The sequence below is a fragment of the Microtus pennsylvanicus genome, chromosome 15 (genome assembly GCF_037038515.1).
Source record: "Microtus pennsylvanicus isolate mMicPen1 chromosome 15, mMicPen1.hap1, whole genome shotgun sequence".
Taxonomy (NCBI): Eukaryota; Metazoa; Chordata; class Mammalia; order Rodentia; family Cricetidae; genus Microtus; species Microtus pennsylvanicus.
Genome location: NC_134593.1, coordinates 326512 through 347873, shown reverse-complemented (window position 1 = coordinate 347873; position 21362 = coordinate 326512). Strand labels below are relative to the sequence as shown.

The following is a 21362-nucleotide window of genomic DNA, read 5'->3' as shown; positions in this document are numbered from 1 at the left end:
CAGTACAGTGGCTCATGCCTGTAGTCCCAGCATAAACACTACTACAAGTTTAACTGACAATAATCTACAGGAGTATACACTTCACAATAACTTGTTTATTCATTCTACTCCCACTGCGCCCAGTCAGGGGTAAAACTCTGGCAATGATCTTTTAAAAAGTATTTATGAGATAGTCTTCTATGCTGCCTAAACTGGCTCTGGGTTTGGCAATCCTTTGCACAGGTCTGCAAAGGCCAGGATTATAAGCATGTATCACTTTGTTCAGAAATTTCGTTTTTCATTTTGCAGTACTGGTAACTGAACTCAGGGCTTTGAGGATGCCAACTAAGAACATCACCACAAAGTTAATTTCACCTTTTTATTTTTTAAATTTAAATTTTTATTTTGGGCCCAGCACAGTGGCATACTTTTAATCTCAGTACTGGGGAAGTAGAGGCAGGAGGATATTTGTGGTTTCCAGGCCAGCTTGGTCTACACAGCAAATTCCATGACATCCAAGGCTATATAGAGAAACCTGTCTAAAAATATTTATTTCTTTAAAATTTTTGTATGTGGCCGGGCGGTGGTGGCGCACGCCTTTAATCCCAGCACTCGGGAGGCAGAGGCAGGCGGATCTCTGTGAGTTCGAGACCAGCCTGGTCTACAGAGCTAGTTCCAGGACAGGCTCCAAAGCCACAGAGAAACCCTGTCTCGAAAAAGCAAAAAAAAAAAAAAAAAAATTTGTATGTGATTTTTACATGTATGCCACTGCACTGCATGCCTGCCCGTGGTGCCTGCAGAGACAGAAGAGGACATCAGATTTTCTGGAGCTGGAAATTACTAGCAGAAGTGAGCTTCCTTTCACGTGGGAGTTGGGAAACACACCAAGGTGCTCTGGAAGAGCTCTTACAGCCCCTCACTTTAGCTTCTGTTTAGACATTGTCTCACAAAGTTGCACAGTCTGGCCTTGAAATTATTCAGTAGACTAAGCAGGCTTTGGTTCTCTTCCACATCAGCCTTCAAAGGAGCTGTGTTTACAGGTCTGCACTACCAGACTGCAATAAAGATGGTACTTTTTAATAAGAAACAGTACCTGAACTTTTTCCCCTCAAATATTTCACTGCATGTGACTCAATTATTAAGCTTTAAAAATCAGTGTATTATCTTAGTCCTTGTCTCCCAAATCTCTTTTTGGCCAAATGCAGATGTTTTAGTGTGGGCTTAAGCATGAGGGTTAAGACAAAAAAGACTCAGTGAGGCACACTAGACCAGGTGAGGGTTTCCTTGAAATAGGTACTTTTTGTTTCTTTGTAGACAGGGCTTCTCTGTGTAGCCCTGAGGGGTCCTCAAATTCAAAGATCTGTCTGCCTCTGCCTATCAGTGCAGGGTTTAAAGGTATGAACCAGAAGGTGCACCACCATGCCCAATCTTACTCTTTTTTTTTTTTTAAATAAGGTCTATGTAGCCCAGGCTGTTCACAAACTTGAAACAATCCACCTGCCTCAGTTTCCTGAGTGCTAAGATTGTAGCCATTACTATTTCTGCTTTCTACTTGTCAGTCTAGATTCAACAACTTGAAAGTCTCCCCAGGTACGGTGGCTTACCCTGCAACCCCAGAATTTGAGATGCTGAGGCAGAAGGACTGCTATGAGTTTGAGGACAGACTGATCGTAGAGGGAGTATCAGGCCAGCCAAGGTTACATAGCGAGAATGTCTCAAAAATAACCCTGCCTCAAACCCTGGCAACTGACTCAATCCCACAATAAAGTATTACTACTTCTCAACTGCTAACTTGTGAGGTTTTAAGCCTAGCTCCAGATTCTCTGACTCCCATATTTTAAACATCCTGGATTTTCACAAGTCCAAGCCTCCCTATACCTCTAACTTTCTTAATTGCTCTACTCCTGTACATGTGGATCATCCTGCCTGCACCAATATACAGCTTAGTTTACCATCTGACACACTGCATGAATTCTCTTTCTACAGCTCGAACCCTGGTAAAACAAAAAATGGATGTTCTACAGGTTTTAAGGTAAAATAACTATCTAGATAATAAAGTTACATCAGACTTTGTGTTACTAAGAAGGAAAATGTAGTCTTCACCTACCACTGCCCTAAAGAGAAGCACATGCATATACCCTAAAGGAAAGCCAGGATTTAGTGGTTGCACTTAATCACTTTCCATAATCAAAATATATAGATTCATGATACAAATCCCGAGGGAAATTCAAGGTCACCAGGACAGTGTCGTCTGTTGTCTTCCCAGAAGTCCCCACACCGGTGCTCTAGGCCTGGCCACCTTCAATACCATTCTTGTACGTCTGGAGCCTTGGCGCTCCGACTCCCTGATCCTTGTGTTTTGTAATAATCTTGCCCAATTCTATCCCTTGTCTGTCTCATCACACTGTATTTTAATTCTATTCTACTCATCTACCCCAAAATCTTCATGTCTTTCAACAAAATGGTGACCGCACACAGGGTGTGGAAGGAAGGTACGCACACTGAGAAGAGCTATCATGGGGTGGGTGGGGTGGGAAGTGTAGTTTTTAAATGTGCACCTAGCATCACGATTCTGTATTTGTACTTATACTTCCTTTCTATTACTGTCAGTACAAATGGACAAAATCTTGACCAGTACGGATCTGTAAAAGACAATGGGCAAGGGAACTGATGTCAGTAGGAAGAAAAGAGCATGAAAAAAGTCACTAGTACCTCTAGGCTGGGGTAAGAGTTCTCACATCACCCCCAAAGGGCATTTATCATAGTTTACTGTTTACAATGCGAGGGAAACACTGCAGTAGATACCATTTCATCACCTAACAGATAAATTATATAAACTGAACTACAGGCACAGATTCTCCATTTGTAGATTTCTCAATGAACAAATGCCATACTGAGCAACATTGACTCTTTTCTGTAGTATACAGTCTTAGAAAGCCTGCTCATGCCCACCTAACCTCTACGCCCAAAGATTCAGAAAATAAACTTTTTTTTTTACTTCAAAGCATAAACCTTATTGAAAATTGTATCATTTTCAGGAGATTGAGTTAGACACAGATATTAAAACACAGAATGAATAGGGAAAGTTTAATTTAAACAAGAAATACCTTGAAAATAAAATGAATAACCCAATAATTTATAGAAGGGAACACTAAAAAACTATGCCATAGAAACATTTGGGACACTCGGAAAATCTTAAACCTTAAAGATAAATGAGAAATAGACACCCAAAGTGAATAAAATCACAAGTTAGGGTCAAAGAATGATGAGGCTGGAAGGACACAGAACACAAGAAATGAAGCTAATAACTTGGAGCCACTCAGGCTTCCTCAAATAAGTCGAGAGCCTATCTTCTCTGTATTCACCATTCAGTCAAATGAGTGGCAACTCTGTTTCTGTTTTCTAATCGCTGTAGGAAGAAGCATACCCAAATTAAGGGTGTAGACATTTGGGGGGGCAAATATGGCTGGTAACAGGGAGCACCTCGTTAAAAATTGGGAAAGCTAAATAGCCAACCATAAAACCTAAAAGCATGTATTTTTCAGAGGCCAAGAGGGAAACTGTAGAAATTAATGTTACTCATACGGGGAAAGGGAAGGAAGTAGAATTGATGGAGAGGTAAACGCTACTGAAAGTGGGGGTGGGAAGGGGGGTCGGGTACATTACCTGCTCTTACTGCCGGGGTTGGTGCCAGTAAGGCCCATACGGCAGAGGCAGGCACAGGCACGGGCGGGTGACTTCAGGCCAACTAGATCCCCAAAAGGAGTTGAAGTACATGCACTTAAGCGAGGGAGCTATCGGGGGCACCCTCCGAGGTGGGGATGGTCAAGATGGGAAGATGCGGGGGGTGGGGGTGGGGGTGTGATGCCTGGGGAAGAAGCAACGTTAGGACGCAGGCTGCAGGTTGAGAGGCCTAGCAAGCCCCGAAGGAGAAAAGGGCCTGCACCTCACCCCGATGGGAGGCAAAGGTGGCTTTACCTGCGGTGGCCGTGGGGCCGGTTCGCTTCTCGCTGTCTCTCCAGCACCAGTTCCCCTCCTTCTGCGCAACCTAACTTGATGCGCTTGCCCGCCCCACACTTCCATTGGTCGAATCGCACTGCCACTCAAACAAAGGCGCAGAGACGCAAAACAGCGCAAGGGCGGGACTAGAAGCAGCTCCCTTCCCCCGCAGGTTAGGTTGAGAGCGCACAGCGAGGCCTATCCGGTTTCTAGGGCCGAGACCAAGCCTGCAGCTTGCTTGAAAACGAAGGTGCAAAGAGCGCAATCCTAAGGGTGGTTTCTTAGCACTCACACCGCTAGCACACCCGAGAGGAGCTCTGGGAAGGTTCTGCACTAGGCCAGCTCCGCCTCCCTCTGGAACCCCTGCCTTCCGGCAGCCCTGTCACTCCCTCCCACTCCCCACCACAAGGTGCCCAGACGATACCAGGAGGCAGTACAGTTGCTGGGCACGCAGCCTTTCGCTCTCCTCTTCCAAGATAAAACACTCTGTGCTATAACCCAGGAAACTGGCTTGCATGCTTGACACTTCTGCTTCCACAAAGTTAGCTCAGGTGCTTCTGTGACCCGGTGCCCTCCAAAAATACACACCCAGTCCTCCCCCAGGTTCTTTCTCTCCAAACAGTGAGTTTGACTTCGCTCTCACGGCACTGTCCATCCCCAGTGTCCCAAGCAGTCTAGGAGAAAGATCAACTTGAACTTAAACCTCCTACTTTTAAAGACCCCAGTGTTGCCTACCACTAGACAGGCCAGGAACACCCAGTTAGACTGTAGTAGTATTAAGGCTTCCTATTTAGTCTGGCTCTGAACCTCCATATTTAGCATCCAATTAACTGCCAAGTCCTACTGACACAACGGCAATGTATTCGAACAGACTTCAGAACCTGCACTGCGCTATGGTTGAAACTCAACCATTTTGAATCAGATGAGAAAACCGAGCCGCTGAAGAATCCAACTAAGAAACTAAGTAGCAAAGTCAGGATTTGCTTTCTTGCAAGTCTCGTAAACGATCTTTCTCACTCCTGATCCCATCCTGCTACCTTAATTATCTTTTCTTTTATTGTTGTTTCGTTTTTCGAGACTCTGTAGCTTTTTGGAGATGTCCTGGAACTCGTTCTGTAGACCAGGCTGGCCTCGAACTCAAAGATCCACCTATCTCTACTTTCCATGTGCTGGTATTAAAGGAATGCCCCAACACTGCCTGGCCTAATTTTCTAATACACAATTTGACCAAACAAACTTCATGCTTAAGAACTTTCAAAGACATCCTGTTAGTCTTGTAAATGTGTGGGGCATGTCTGCAATTCTAGCATGCAGGAGGCTAAGGTAGATTTAATAGCACACCTTGCCCTTTTTGTACTAGTTCCCACTGTTATTCGATGCAAACACATGCTAGTCAAATAAGTCATTACTATTGCTATATGTTTTCTCATATGGGTCTAATCAATACTGCTGCATTCAAACTGTATACTACCCTTGATTTGCTGTGTCCAAATCTTACGTTCTAAGATCTACATTTCTTCATTCACTACCTCAATTCTTGTCTGAGACAAGGTCTCACAGTACATAATCTAGATTGCCTTGGAACTCACTATGTAGCCCAAGCTTGCCACAAATTTATGGTGATTCTCCTGCCTCAGCCTCCCCAGTGCTGAAATTACAGCCATGATTTCAGGATTACCATGCCCAGTTATCTAAACATTTACTGAGGAGATGGAGAGATGGCTCAGCGGTTAAGAGCACTGACTGCTCTTCCAGAGGTCCTCACCACATGGTGGCTCACAACCACCTATAATGAGATCTGGTGCCCTCTTCTGGCCTACAGGCAGGATACTGTATAAATAAATAAATAAATAAATAAATAAAATTACTGAGTAGACAGTATACTACTAAATAACTTGATAATATTAGGAGTCCAAAAATAAATAACCCATTACCCACCAGACATGATGGTGCATGCCTGTAATTCTAGCACTTGAAGGGGGAGGGGGACAGGAGTATCAGGCACTCAAGGCCTATTTAAACAAAAACAACAAAAAACAAGATAGAGGGAGGGAGATGGGAGGGGAGTGTGTGAGAGAGATAATCACTACTCCTATTGGGTGTGTGTAATGTGGGAAAAGGTAAGTAGTAGGCATTATGATAATAACAAGTGGGCAAGTATAAACAGTTATAAGACGGTAACACAACCAGCAGGGCTCACTACAGAGACAAAAGAAGAAGGTAAAATTAATTTAGGAGGAAAAGATACCAGGAAGTAGTTTCTTAAATTATAGGAGATAGGTTAAGGTGGACCACACGAAAAAGACAACCAAGCAGCAGAGATAGCAAGAAGGAAGGCAAAAACAAAAGCATGCAAATGAAGAGTATGTGACACAGAATTCTGTGGTTCAGTCCTACCAACACATACATCACAGGAAACTGAACAGACAGAAAGCTGAAGGGCAGGCAAGAGTCAGGCATCAGAGAGCCATTGTCTTACAGAAACAAAAGTAATGACTTGATCAGAACTAATCTTTGTTACCTAACTTGCTTTGAGGGATGGAAGAGCAGAAGATGTAGGGTCAGTCAGGAGAGTGCCATGAGTCCAGCAAAGATACTGGAGATTTACTAACATGCTCTTTCTGTCCAGCAATCAAAGGCATATATGATGAGATACTTATGCATGAGACCTTGGGGGAGAAGTCCTATCTGCAGAGCCACATTGTTCAGTGTTGTGTCTAGTCTCTGTGGACATACCTCTCTTGCTTTCAGACCATCTTTTAAACCTTAAATTTGTGAGCCACTTAATAACCTTCCAATAAATTCCCCTTCTGCATCCTACCTAACAAGATAATTAAGATCTGAACTATAGCAATGTGATTCAAAATATGACGGGAGGAAGGAACAGGGCCCAGAAACAGGCCAAATGTAGTTTGAATAGAAGGCAAGAGCTAATAAAAGAGGATGGATGTTAGGCTGGGTGGTGGTGGCACAGGCAGGCAGATCTCTGAGTTCTAGGCCACCCTGGTCTTCAAAGTGAGTTCCTGAACAGCCAGGGCTAAGCAGTGAAACCTTATCTCGAAAAACAAACAAACACAAAAACAAACAAAATGGGGGGACATTATAATTTAAGGAACAGAATGAGCTATGACAACTTAAAAAAAAAAACAGAAAGGAACTAGAGATGAAGGGAGCAAGCAAGGAGAGTAAAGATTTTAAGGATGGAGACCAGTCTATCCTATCAAAGGAAAAATACCCATTGGAGGGGACAGAGGGCTCAGGAGTTAAGAATACTTGCTGCTCCAGCAGAGGGCTCGGGTTCAGTTCTCAGCATCCGTATGGTAGCTTACAACTACCCATTTTAGTTCCAGGGGATCCAAAGCCTTCTTCTGGCCCCTGAAGGTACCAGGCACACATGTGATTGCAGAAAACCACCCTCTCCTTACACATCTTCCTCGTGGCTTCAAGGCCCCATGATGGTTTTCCCTCTGCCTCTGCAGCCACTTCTCTCTTCTCTCTGCTCTGAGTTTCACTCAGGCTCCCAGGTTTCTTCTCTTCACACCGTCCTTTCTTCAAGGATGTCTAATTCGTACAGCCCCAACTGCTTTCTTTCATTTCTTCACTGAATGATCCACATGCCCTCACTTCTTTTATTTCTACCTCTGAACCCACTGCCCCAGTTAAAAGCTTACTCAACATTCTTTCTTGGTGCCTCTCCAGTCCCCCACTACTAAACATGACCACCTTCCAGCAACCTCCTATCAAGTCACAGCCAGAAACAAGACATCCTTTTCTTTACCTCCTGCATCACCTACTTTTGCTCTATCGGTTCTGGTTACTACTGGACCATTGCACTTGTCTTGTAACCGAAGTAATCCTTTCCTTTTCCTTTCTCTGCTCCCATCCAATGTCACATGGTATTAAGGAGGAATTAATAACCTAGGAACTGCTCTACTAATAAATTATACCCAACCTTAATTTTCTTAACAAGCTGAAACACTTATCTTGAGGAAAATGAGACATAAGAGATTATTAATTTGTCCAATATCCTACAGCCAGTAAAAAAAAGTAGTACCAGATTTAAATCTAGGCAATGTAACTACCATACCGTATCTACTGTGTCCTAAGATACATATTCCTACTATAAATTCTCTTAGCCAGGCATGGTAGGTAGTTCATGGCTATTATCCTAACACTCAGAAGGCAGGCAGGAGGAATCAAAGGCCAGCCTGAGCCACAAGCAGAGTTCCAGGCAAATCAGGGTTATAGAGGAAGACCCTATCTCAAAAACAAAAACAAACTAATAATCAATAAAGTCACTCTTAATAATCAATACTTTCTCCTTTTAAGTGGAGACTGGATAACCAATTATATAGTTTTTGATGTCTTTCCTTCCTTGTTAGAATGTAAGCAAAGACTATTTCTAACCTGTCTTGGTGGTAATGGGCATTCGATGTACTTTTGCTGAAGAACGTATTAAACCTCCAACCAAAAGTGTGTATGAGTGAAGCCCTCATCTCTTTCAACGTCTTCCCTTACTAAACATACAACAAACAAGAGGGGAAAGGCTTCCCTTCAGTAACACTCAGAAAAGACATCATAAACCAAAATCACCTTCACTTCTCAGGACCAGTTGCAGGCACAGCCTTATACAGAGCAAAAGAAGCCGTAAGACTAGAGACTCTTCCAGAGACACCATGTTTGATTCTCAGCACACACACACACACACACACACACACACACACACACACACACACACACGACAGCCCGCACCATCTGTAACTCTAGTCCCAGGAGACCCAACACTCTTTTCTGACCTTCATAGATACTGAACAAGCAAACAGTGCAGATATACATGCAGGCAAACCTGTACACATCAAATTAAAAACAAGGGGGTATACATACACACAAAAGACTTTTCTACAGCATGTATCACTATCGGCAGAAGTGAAATTTTGGTGATCCCTTTTATGTTTAGAATGATGACTTCTCGTCTATGGCCATACCACCCTGAACACTCCCGATCTTGTCTGATCTTGGAAGCTAAGCAGGGTCAGGCCTGGTTAGTACTTGAATGGGGGAATGATGACTTAAATTATCCAGTGGTGATAATTTAAGGTGGTAGCAAAAAGCAAGTGTTAACAGTATATACACCCACAGGACTTAAAAATAGGGTCTGGACTTTTTTTTGTTTTGTTTTTTTGAGACAGAGTTTCTCGGTAGTTTTGGAGCCTGTTCTGGAACTCACTCTGTAGACCAGACCGGCCTCATACTCACAGAGATCCGCCTGCCTCTGCCTCCCAAGTGCTGAGATTAAAGGCATGCACCACCACTGACTGGCAAAACTTCTTCAAGCACAGAGCAGGTAAGTGATGAACAGGAACCCAGTGATCCTTTATTTTTTTGCCCGCCACCCCGGCCAGACAGGGTTTCTCTGTGTAGCTTTGGAGCCAGTCCTTGGAATTAGCTCTTGTAGACTAGGCTGGCCTCGAACTCACAGAGATCCGCCTGCTCTCCCGAGTGCTGGGATTAAAGGCGTGCACCATGATCCAGCCTGGACTCTTTTTTTTAAGTCAACCTCATTGTAGAATTTTTTTTTTTAACTACAGGTAAAACTCTAGAGTTTTGGTCTAAGCCTGAAGAGAGAAAATAAGAGTGTAATCTTTGAGTCTTTAAGGATCTTTGCCCTTAAACTCAGGCTGAATCTGAAGCAATACCGCATCACTGGTTCATGGTCAGAGAAGGAGAAACTATGAAGCTGAGGACAGGTCTGATGCTCAATGGGAAAGGAGATTGCCACTCAAGAGGAAAAGGTTGAGTTCAGGTCCTGGAACACGTGTGCAGGAGGAGAGAACTGATGGCTCCAGACAGCAGACACACGCCTACCCACACGTACACAATAGAAACACTCACAAAATGATGATGACGGAGTTCCAGAGAAGTCTAACCTGACCAGGACAGCGACTGCTGCTGCTACCTCTGGGTGTGTAAATCACCACGTACAGCACTCAGCTAACAGCCCCGGTCTCCACCTCCATGCAACCTAGCTTTCCCTATTTTAAGTAAGCCACTCTTCATACATTGTTCTGAGTGTTTCCTCAATCAACTACATGCTATAAAACTAACAGCCCATGCATTCAAAGCAATCCTAAAGAGTAGAAGATAATATGTAACGTTTGACACAGAGTAGGCAAATGAAGAGGAATTTATTCCTTAGCCAATATTTTATAACAATGCCACTAAAATCCATCATCTAACGTCTGCTAGGCAGGAAGATGGGAAACCAAAACACACAAATGAGTTTCCCAGCTGGAGCTGCAGGGCCAAGGGACCTGGCATTAACATGCACAGCCCTCAGTAGATCTCAGTTAGCATTAGAATCCAGGACGATGCTGAGGAATCAAACTCACCACCACGTGCGCAGGAGTATCTCAGCATCTATCATACAGGATGTTCTCTTTTTTTTTTTAAGATTTATTTATTTATTATGTACACAGTGTTCAGCCTCCATGTATGCCAGAAGAGGGCACCAGATCTCATTACAGATGGTTGTGAGCCAGCATGTGGTTGCTGGGAATTGAATGAACTCAGGATCTCCGGAAGAGCAGTCAGTGCTCTTAACCTCTGAGCCATCTCTCCAGCCCGCCCCCCCCCCCCCAGGATGTTCTTGTGTAATTCGTAATTCCCTTGCTAGCTCAGGCCCAGCTCCTGCAGACTTAAGCCTGCACCAACTTTCATGAGAGAAATAAGGAAATGACCAAAACCTGTACAGATATTTAAATGCCTCATTTAAAAAAGTTCCCTAGCAGGGCGATGATGGTGAATACCTTTAATCCCAGCACTAGGAAAACAGAGGCAGGTAGAACTCTGTGAGTTTGAGGCCAGTCTGGTCTAAGAAAGAGCTTCAGACACAGAAAAACCCTTGTCTCAAAAAAAAAAAAAAAGGAAGGAAGGGAAGGAAGAGAAGGAAGGAAGGAAGGAAGGAAGGAAGGAAGGAAGGAAGGAAGGAGAAGGGAAGGAAGAAGAAGGGAAGGAAGGAAGGAAAGGAGGGAAGGAGGGAGGGATGGAAAGAGGGAAGAAGGAAGGGAGGGAGGGAAGGATGGAAAGAAGGGAGGGAAAGAAGAAAGGGAAGGAGGGAGGGAGGGAAGGAAGAGAGGGAAGAAGGGAAGGAGGGAGGGAGGGAAGGAAGAGAGGGAAGGAGGAATGGAGGGAAGGATGGAAAGAAGGAAGGGAGAGAGGGAGGAAGGAAGGGAAAGAAGAGAGGGAAGGAGGGAGGGAAGGAAGAGAAGGAAGAAGGGAGGGAGGGAAGGAGGGGAGTCATACTCTGCGCTGGCAAAGGTTGGTTCCCAACATCCAGAGGTGGCTCAGAACCATCTAAATAAAACTTCATCTCCAAAAGGATCTAACTCTGGCTCTTTAGGCACCATGCTCTACGCACCTACACACACACACACACACACACACACACACACACACAAAAGTTAAAATAAATCTTTTAAGAAAAAAAGGGAGCCGGGCGATGGTGGCACATGCCTTTAATCCCAGCACTCGGGAGGCAGAGACAGGCAGATCTCTGTGAGTTCGAGACCATCCTGGTCTACAGAGCTAGTTCCAGGACAGGCTCCAAAGCTACAGAGAAACCCTGTCTCGAAAAACCAAAAAAAAAGGGGGTTAGTATAGAAGAGAAACAAGGAAGAACAAAACACTGACAAAAGTCAAAACCCCCAGCAATGCCATTCATGGTGGTGTAGGCCTTACATCCTAGCACCAAGGAGGCAGAAGCAAGTGGATCTGTGTGAGTTCAAAGAGAGCCTGGTCTACATAGTAAGTTCCTGAAAAGCCAGGGCTATGTAGAAACCTAGTCTCCAAACCTCCCCTCTCCCACAAAACAAAAACAAAAACCCAAGAAAAGAAAAAAAGAAAACTCAGAAACAGATGATACAGTTCACTGGGCTAGCTCTGGTCTAGCGTGTCCAAGGCCTTGGGTCCCATCCCTATACAGCAACACACACACACTCATGTACACACGCATGCACACACACACACACACAAAATCGACCAGAAAAGGCTTCTCACTGATGTAGTTTACTTAGACAAACCTAAAACCACACCTCACCTTCCAAATTCTGTTATCTGAACTCTAAATAGGCAATTAACCTACAAAAATCACTAATTTCTCGACTGGGGATATATTTAAATGCCTCGTTTTAAAAACAATAAAAAAACAAAAACTCCTCGAGCCAGGAAAAGAAAAAAAATTCACTAAATTTTCAAAGAACCAGCTAAAAAGAAATTCTATCACTAATAGAAAAATATACTTACAAATACTTATGTCCCATCACCAAAGATGTCTTCAGCTCACTCTCAAAATATGCAGTGGAATTTTTTTAAAAAGGCAGGAAATCCCTAAGGTTTCTATAATGACCATAAGGTGCAATTCCAAGAATCCTGCAGGATCCACAAGTGTTCCAGGAGCTTGGCTGCCTTCTCAAATGAATTTAAGAATTAAGTTGCATGGGGCTGGAAATCCCAGGGGTTAAGAGCACTTGCTGCTCTTGCAAAGGCCCTCCTGATTTTGGTTTCCAGTACCCACAGGGAGGCTCACAAACATCTGTAACTCCAGCTCCAGGGGATCCAAGACTCTCCTTTAGCTTTCTTGTGTACCAGGCATACACATGGTACACATACATACATGCAGACAATATTCATACACATATTTGGAGATAGAGTTTCTCTGTGTAGCTTTGGAGCCTGTCCTGGAACTTGCTCTGTAGACCAGGCTGGCCTCGAACTGACAGAAATCCGCCTGCCTCTGCCTCCCGAGTGCTGGTGTGAAAGGGTGAGCCACCACTTCCAGCTACATAATCTTTTTATTTCTAATTCAGTTACCGTGGCTGAAGGAAACGTTCAATGGTAGAGAAGATCCTGAATTCAGTCCCTAAGCACACCAGATAGAAAGCCATTTACTTACTATATAACCTTTCTCAGAAAGTTATTGACCTAATACCATAGGTTGTAAACTCAGCATGGTGGTTCAAGTGCATAATCCCTGCAGTCAGGAGTTGTGACAGGAAGACTGCTAAAAAGTCCCAGGCAGGGCAGGAGATGGTTCAGTGGTTAAGAGCACTTGCTGTTCTTGTAGAGGACCTGGATTTGATTTCTAGCACCCACACCGGGCAGCTCACGACCACCAGTAACTCCAGTTCCAGGGGATCTGATGCCCAGGTCCGGTCTTCATAGGCACCCGAATAAAAGTGGTGCACACAGACTTAAGGCACACACATTACAATGAAAAAACCATTATCTAAGCCAGTCTATGGTAGTTAGTGGTTCCAGGCCAACCTGGGTTAGAATAAGATCCTGTCTCAAAAGGGGGGGGGGGGAGGTTGCGTTTTGTGTACTGGAGATAGCTCAGTAGCTAAAAAGACTTGCAGCAAATCAAGAGGACCACAGTTCAGATCTAGCATCCCCCCCCTAACAAGCCAGACCTTATGTGATTGTAGTGCTCTCTTCTGGAGGCACATGCCTTAAATCCCAGCATGTGGGAGACAGAGGCAGGTAGATTCTTTGTGAGTTCAAGGCCAGCCTGGTCTACATCGTGAGTTAAAAGACAGCCAGCACTATGCAGAGAGACTCTGTCTCAAAACAAAACAAATAATGATAGAAATAAAAACACTAAAAAATTAAAGTTTTAAAAAAAAAGCTATAGAATCTCAGAACAAAAGGTCATTATGGGGAAAAAAAGGTCATTATGCAATTATTTTACCAGACTGTGGGGAATTAGGAAAAGTTTATCACAATCACATTTTAGGTGCTGACATATGGGGAGGGTTCAATCCTAGAAATTTCTGCCAAGTAATTTTGGTAGAATGCTACTGGACTATCATTTCAAAATAAAGTGAGGTTATATACTACAAATTTCTCTGGAGATATGCAGAAGAAATAAAATCAGGGATATTTTATTCTTTCAACAATAAAAAGAACTTAATAATTATGCATACCAATAAATAATTATTTTTGGCAATCTTTTCAAATAAATTAGTGAGACCATACAATGATAACTAGAATTTGAAGAAGGTAGAATTCTGTCTAAGCTCCCTAAACTGTTTAGTGCTCAGAATATACTCTTGGATCTATTCCTGCTGAAGACGAATATGATGCGATTATCCATGCAAGGTTCACTGCTATCTATGTCTACTGACTTTTCTGATTTTTTTTTTTTTTGGTGGTATTATAGACAGGACTCGGGGCCTGTAAATACTAGGCAAGTGTTACATCCACAGCCCCTTCTATTGGACCTTTGATAACTGTGTAATATACAGTTAGTGAACGGAATTTAAATGTTTCAATTTTTAAAAAGACCCTTGCTATAATCCAAAAGCAAAATATAAGACAATTTAAGTTGAACATTTTGCTTCATGTGGCACTAAACAATCCAGGAAACCCCACTGAAGGACAGAAAGTAATGGACAATAAGAAAAAAGTAAGAAGTCAGGTGGTGGCGGCGCACACCTTTAATCCCAACACTCAGGAGAGAGAGGCATGTGGATCTCTGTGAGTTGGAGGCCAGCCTGGTCTACAGAGTGAGTTCCAGGACAGCCAGAGATACACAGAGAAACCCTGCCTCAAAAACCCAAAAAACAAACAAAAAAACAAACCCCCCCCCAAAAAAGAAAAGAAAATAAAAATGGCGGCACAGACCTGCTCTGTCAGCATCTGGGGATATTTAGGAAGATGGATTAACAAGTTCAAAGCCAGTCTCAGGCATATAGCAGAGTTCAAGGGCAGCCTAACTATGTGAGACTTGCCTCAAAACAAAAAACAAACAACAAAAAACAAAGCAACCCCCACCAAAGTCAAGATCCTGCCACTCCTTAAAGAAGAGTTATAGGCAATTAATGAAAGAGGAAGAATCAGTCCTGTCTAAAAATGAGCCTCCCATAGTTAAGCCACCCCAGAAGGTCGGTCCTAAGTACATATACACGCAAGCAACACTGGATGGACTCAGCAGGCATGCACACACACACACACTAATAATTAAAGAGGTCAATAATGTGAGGAATCAGGGGGCATGGGAGGAACTGGAGGGGAAAGAAGAATGGAAATGATATAAACATAGCATTCCTGACTGAAATTATCAAAGAAGGAAAATTAAGAGAGAGAGAAAAAAATTCCCTACAGAATAGTTTAACTATACTGGGAATTTAACCCATAGCTTTGTATATGCTTTGCAGGTGCGCTACCAAGCTATATCCTTCACTCCTTACAATGAAAAATTTAAAATATAAAGTACAGCAACAAAACACAAAAAGAGTGAACTTTGAGCCAGGCAGTGGTGGCGCACACCTTCAATCCCAGCACTCGGGAGGCAGAGGCAGGCAGATCTCTGTGAGTTCGAGACCAGCCTGGTCTACAGAGCTAGTTCCAGGACAGGCTCCAAAACCACAGAGAAACCCTGTCTCGAAAAAGCAAAAAAAAAAAAAAAAAAAAAACAAAAAAAAACAAAAACAAAAACACAACAACAACAAAAAACAAAACTGTGAGGACAATGTCTGGAACGTAGTAAACAGTGAGATAGGCACTTCAGGCACTAGAAAATAGCTGCAGCTGTAACATAAAAATACAGCTGGCTGGGTGCAGAAGAGATGGCTCAGAGGGCAAGAGCTCTGGCTGCTCTTCCAGAGGTCCTGAGTTCAATTCCCAGCAACCACATGGTGGTCCACGATCATCCATAATGAGATCTGGTGCCCTCTTCTGGCCTGCAGGCAGACATGCAGACATGCAGAAAGAACACAGATACATAATAAATAAATCTTAAAAAAAAAAATACAGCTGTCATGCAGATACTGGACATCCAGCAAATCACAGGATCAATCCTAATAAGAAAACCACCAATGCTACAAAATTCCCTCTAGGGGAGAGATAAAGCCTACGTGTGTGACACAGGAAACACGAGCACCTACCGATGAATCAAAAGCCAAAGAAAGAGACAGTAAGTACCAGAATGGCCACAGAAGTGCTGGGGGAAGTCATTCGAAGACCTGAGATCTCAGAATCAAGATCTAAAAGGCAAGCAGAGAAGCAGAGTGACTTCTGCTGGTGGCCTACAGGTTTCAGGGAAAGTTCGTCTTCAGTTTTTCTCCCAAGTATTAGACTGAATTTGAGCTCAGAAAATAGATTTTAGGGCTGTGGATAAATAATTTCATAAAACTATTTAACATTCATATGAATGTTGTAGCTCTTCCAGGAATTAAAGTATTAAGTCTTACTATTTTAGTAATCTTCAGTCACAGTACTGCTTACAGAAATTCTCTTTTCTGCCAGGTGGTATACACCTTTAATCCCAGCACTCGGGAGGCAGAGGCAGGAGGATCTCTGTGAGTTCGAGGCCAGCCTGGTCAACAAGAGCTAGTTCCAGGACAGGCTCCAAAGCTTCAGAGAAACCCTGTCTCAAAAAACAAAAACAAAAATAAATAAATAAATAAAAATAAAATTCTCTCTTTTTTTTTTTTCTTTTAAAAACTGCTTGGCCCTTAGCTCTAGCCCTTACTGGCTAAAAAATTCTCTTTTCTTTCGTTTTCTTTTTTTTCTTTGTGTGTGTGTGGGGGGGGGGGGGTGAGACAAGGTTTCTCTGTATAGCCTTGGCTGTCCTAGAACTCACTCTATAGATCAGGCTGGCTGGGAACACACAGAGATCCAACTGTCTCTGCCTCCTGAAGGGAGGAGGATTAAAGGCATGTGCCACCACCAACCAGTTAGAAATTGTCTTTTCAGAGGTGTAAAGGTTTCCTTCAAAAGATACCCTTAGCATCCTCTTACAGAATCTGTTGTCTCATATAAAATTATGCCCAGATGGGTACAATGCCCTATCATCTAGTCCTACAAAAAAAGGTTGTTGTAGGAGACTAGATTCATGTTTCCTGGTAATACAAAATCAGCTCAGCAGATATATTCTCTATCCACATCAAAAACGATGTGGCCAGTTTGATGGGGACTGGAGAGATGGCTCAGAGGTTAAGAGCACTGGCTGCTCTTCCAGAAGGCCTGGGTTCAACTCCCAGCACCCACGTGGTAATTCATAACTGTCTATAATTCCAGTTCCAAGTGACCTGGCACTCTCACACAGATATTAGCCTATAAAATAAAATAAATAGTTAAAAAAAAAAGGATGTGGCCAGATTGAGAATTGAAAAAAATCAAAAGACCACATGCACATGACAGATCAAACATAGAGATTTGAACTATTCAAGAACCTATGCATACATCCCAGCTTGCCCCCACCTCAGGCCTCCTGTACGTACACACACACACACACACACACACACACACACACACACACACACACTGACTGTCTTTTCTAGTGGAACCAGATTCCATTCCCAGCACCCACATGGCAGCTCACAACTGTCTGTGACTCCAGCTCCAGAGGATCCAACACCCTCACACAGATATACATGATGGCACACACAGAAAAAAAAAACACATAAAACAAATCAAAACAATAGCAAAAAACAATGCATATAAAATAAAAATAGGGCTGGAGAGATGGCTCAGAGGTTAAGAGAACTGACTGCTGTTCCAGAGGTCCTGAGTTCAATTCCCAGCAACAACATGATAATATACACCCATCTATAATGGGATCTGGTGCTCAGAACACTATATACATAATAAATAAATTTTAAAAAATAAAAATTATAAATTATAAAAGAGTTGTCAAGCCGGGCGGTGGTGGCGCACGCCTTTAATCCCAGCACTCAGGAGGCAGAGGCAGGCGGATCTCTGTGAGTTCGAGACCAGCCTGGTCTACAAGAGCTAGTTCCAGGACAGGAACCAAAAACTACAGAGAAACCCTGTCTCAAAAAAAATCCAAAAAAAAAGAAAAAGAAAAAAAAAAAAGAGTTGTCGGGGCTGGAGAGATGGCTCAGTGGTTAAGAGCATTGCCTGCTCTTCCAAAGGTCCTGAGTTCAATTCCCAGCAACCACATGGTGGCTCACAACCATCTGTAATGAGGTCTGGCGCCCTCTTCTGGCCTGCACGCATACAGACAAAACATTGTATAAATAAATAAATAAATATTTTTTAAAAAAGAGTTGTCAATTACATAGTCAACCATAAAAATTATTTTAAAAAAATGCTGGATGTTGGTGACGCACGCCTTTAATTCCAGCACTAGGGAGGCACAGGTAGACGGATTTCTTTGAGTTCGAGGCCAGCCTGGTCTACAAGAGCTAGTTCCAGAACACGCTCTCAAAAAAACCAATAAATAAGTAAATAAATATTAAGGAGAGATCGAGAGAGGTGCACACCTTTAATCCTAGCACTGGGAAGGCAGAGGCAACAGGATCGTTCTGAGTTCGAGGTCAGCTTGGTCTACAAAATGAGTTCCAGGACAGTCAAAAATCCTGTTTCAGGGGGGTGGGGGGTGGGGAATGGCATCCAAATCACAAGTTCACTTTCCAGTATCCGATGTGATCTCCGCTGACACTAGGAAAAGCCAGTAAGAGAGAGAGGCTCTTGCGTTAACAAACTCAGAAGAGAAATGAGATGGCAGGATACAGCGGACACTGACAGAGCAGTTTCTCACTTGTGTCTGAGATGCCCCATTATGTCTATCCTTTAAAAGAAAATTGCGTAGTGTTTAACAGTCACTTTGCTCACTCAGTGCAAAGACTGGCCCACTACATACCTCTTCTAGGAAGCCTTTACAGACTACCCCTTAAAGAGGAGCTGCTGCATATGCACAGATGCAGCAAATGGCAGGCACAGTTTTGGAGACACCGGAGACAGGTAAAACAAAACAAAACAAAACTGTATACGCTAAAAGACAGAGAGAGGGGTCCTCTCTTAGTGAAAAGTTTACATAATGTGTCAAAACCTGCAGACCTGTCAAAGAAGACAAGACTTGAGCGGGTTCCCCATCATCTCTACTTTGCAACAGCCCCACAGTAATCGGGTACATAACAAATCTACGCACGCTCACCCCATGCTTTTCTACCCACGTTTACTAAAACACAGAAAAGACCGGAGAGAAAACAAAAACAGCCAAACAAAATAAAACCCTAGCCTCACACTTCTGAGTCCAAAGTACGGAGTAACCAAACTGAGCAGGAGACTTTTTCTTCCCGCGAAGGAGGAAGAAGAGCAAGGCAGCTGCCCCGAGTGTGCGCCTCGCCCAGGAGGGCGATGACAAGCTCCAAACTCCACGACCGCCCCGCGCAGGGACGGGCGCCGGCCTCTCACAAAGGAGCATCCCCGCACCCGAGCGCTCCCAAGAGCGCCCGCGTGACCCCACCCACTGCCGGCTAGGCAGAGGCGCGCGTGCCGCAGGCTTACCTGAGCCGGTCCCGCAGCCAGCTTCCTTCCCCGGCCGAACTGCGATCCGCCGTCCGGGAGAACAAGGCGCCTTCCGGCGGAGCACGGCCAGCCCTCGCTGCAGGCAAGCTTGCTAGGCCTCCACGGGGGCCCGCCCACCGTCCGCCGCCCACCAATGGGAGGGCCGGAACGGGCCGCCGTCCAGGAAGTCTCCGACGGCTGGGCGGACCCGGGGCTGAGAAGGCTGCGTAGGCATCCGCAGATTTGCCTGATTGGAAATACAAATGCCCCGCGGGCTGGCAGCACCGGCCTCTGACCCCAGCCACTGGGGGTACCCCAGACACGGGCCGCACCTGCTGCCTGTCTCAGGTCGGCTGGCTCCGTGAACACCCACCTTTGGGTCCTGCCCCAACATACTCTCCCTTCACATACTCATGACACCTATTGGTCAGGGTGACGGACTCTGGGAATAACGTGGAAAACGTGATTGGGAGCAAGCCCCACTATCCTCTCACTTAGATGTAGGAATGATGCTGTTTTATCATTAAAGTCAACAAAATCAAGTTTTTCGAATGACCTATGTGTGACCAGTTCTTGGGGGTGATCCTTTATAAACAGGATTATCGACACAGATTACAGTTTACATAGCCATTCTACAAGCTTACCTATGCATCTATTAAAGATTTTCCAGCATTGGTTTTTAAGACAGGGTGTTAATGTTGGCCCTGGCTGGTCTGGAACTCGCTATGGAGCCCAGGCTGGCCTCAAAACCAGAGACCTGGCTACCTCTTGCTGCTGAGTACTAGAATTTAAGACCTGTGCCACCATACCCCAAGTCCCCTGTTCTGATTTTAGCAACCCAAAATACTGAGTCATTTAGTAATAATAGGAGCAAGGAATTTCACTTAAAAAAAAAAAAAAACAAAAAGACCAGCCGGGAGGTGGTGGTGCGGTGGTGGTGCATACCTTTAATCCTAACACTTGGGAGGCAGAAGCAGAGGATCTCAGTGAGTTCGAGGCCAGCCTGGTCTAAAGGATTGTTACACAGAGAAACCCTGTCTCAAAAAAACAGAAACAAAAACAAAACAAAAAGATCTAAACCAGGCAGTGGTCGTGCACGCCTTTAATCCCAACACTTGGGAGGCAGAGACAGACAGATCTCTGTGAATTAGAGGCCAGTCTGGTTTACAAAGTGAGTTCCAAGCTTTAAAGAGAAACCCTGTCTCAAAGAAACAAAACAACCAGCACCAACACCTTAAGGACCTTAAATAAGTTTACCAATAGTTCAAACTATTCAAGAATACACACAGGGCAAATAAGTCCTAGAAGAGGGATCATTGGCAGGGTCATTTATGCTGGAAAGAAGCAAAATTTCATCTGAGGAATGAACTGAGAAAGGTGTTCCTGTATTTTCTAGAGTTCTGCCAACTACAGTTTCACACTAGTTTTGGGGTTTGTTTGTTTGTTTGTTTAAATACCACTACTGGAAACTGTCAGGGTGCTTGGGCTGCATGGCAAGACCTACAAAACTTCCTCTTAAAAATATTTTTATTATATTTGTAATTATGTGTATATGTATGTGCATGAGTGCTGATGCTGGCACAAAGTAAAGCTGGAGTTACAGGGGGCTATGAGCCATCCAACATGCAGGACATAGAACTGAACTCTGGTCCTGTGAAGGAGCAGTACATGCTCAACAGCTCAGCCATCTCTCTAGTCTTTCAAAAATCTTTAAAATATATTCTTTCAAGATTCATGGATGGAGGCTTTTCAGTTATTAAGGGAATTTTCCAAAAAGTAGCATAACTCTATGCATGGGCATAGAGTTAAGAAATCATGTCAAGCTAAGTGGTGGCGCACGCCTTTAATCCCAGCACTGGGAGGCAGAGGCAGGAAGATCTCTGTGAGTTGAAGCCAGCATGGTCTATAGAGTTCTAGGACAGCCAAGACTATACAGAGAAACCCTGACTCGAAAAACAAAAACAAAACAAAACCCCAAAAAATCATGTAATATTTTATGAGAAAAAAGACTTGATCACTAATTGTCCTTGTATACTGAATATATCTTTGTGAAATTCTTTCCTAGCTCTAAA

At 43.8% G+C, this 21362-nt stretch overlaps 1 protein-coding gene across 4 annotated transcripts in view; it reads right to left on the bottom strand.

The window, feature by feature from the left end:
- The window catches only part of Chd8 (chromodomain helicase DNA binding protein 8), a 71341-nt gene extending 51958 nt beyond the window's left edge, over positions 1-19383 (bottom strand). For 2 of the 4 annotated variants that reach the window (XM_075950339.1, XM_075950342.1), the window contains exon 1: positions 19291-19383. The gene's annotated coding sequence lies outside the window, so the exon portion shown is untranslated. Of the gene's footprint in view, positions 1-3957; positions 4035-19290 lie in introns of those variants that run through there. The other 2 variants (XM_075950341.1, XM_075950340.1) reach the window with 2 other exon arrangements.
- Positions 19384-21362: the final 1979 nt, after the last annotated feature.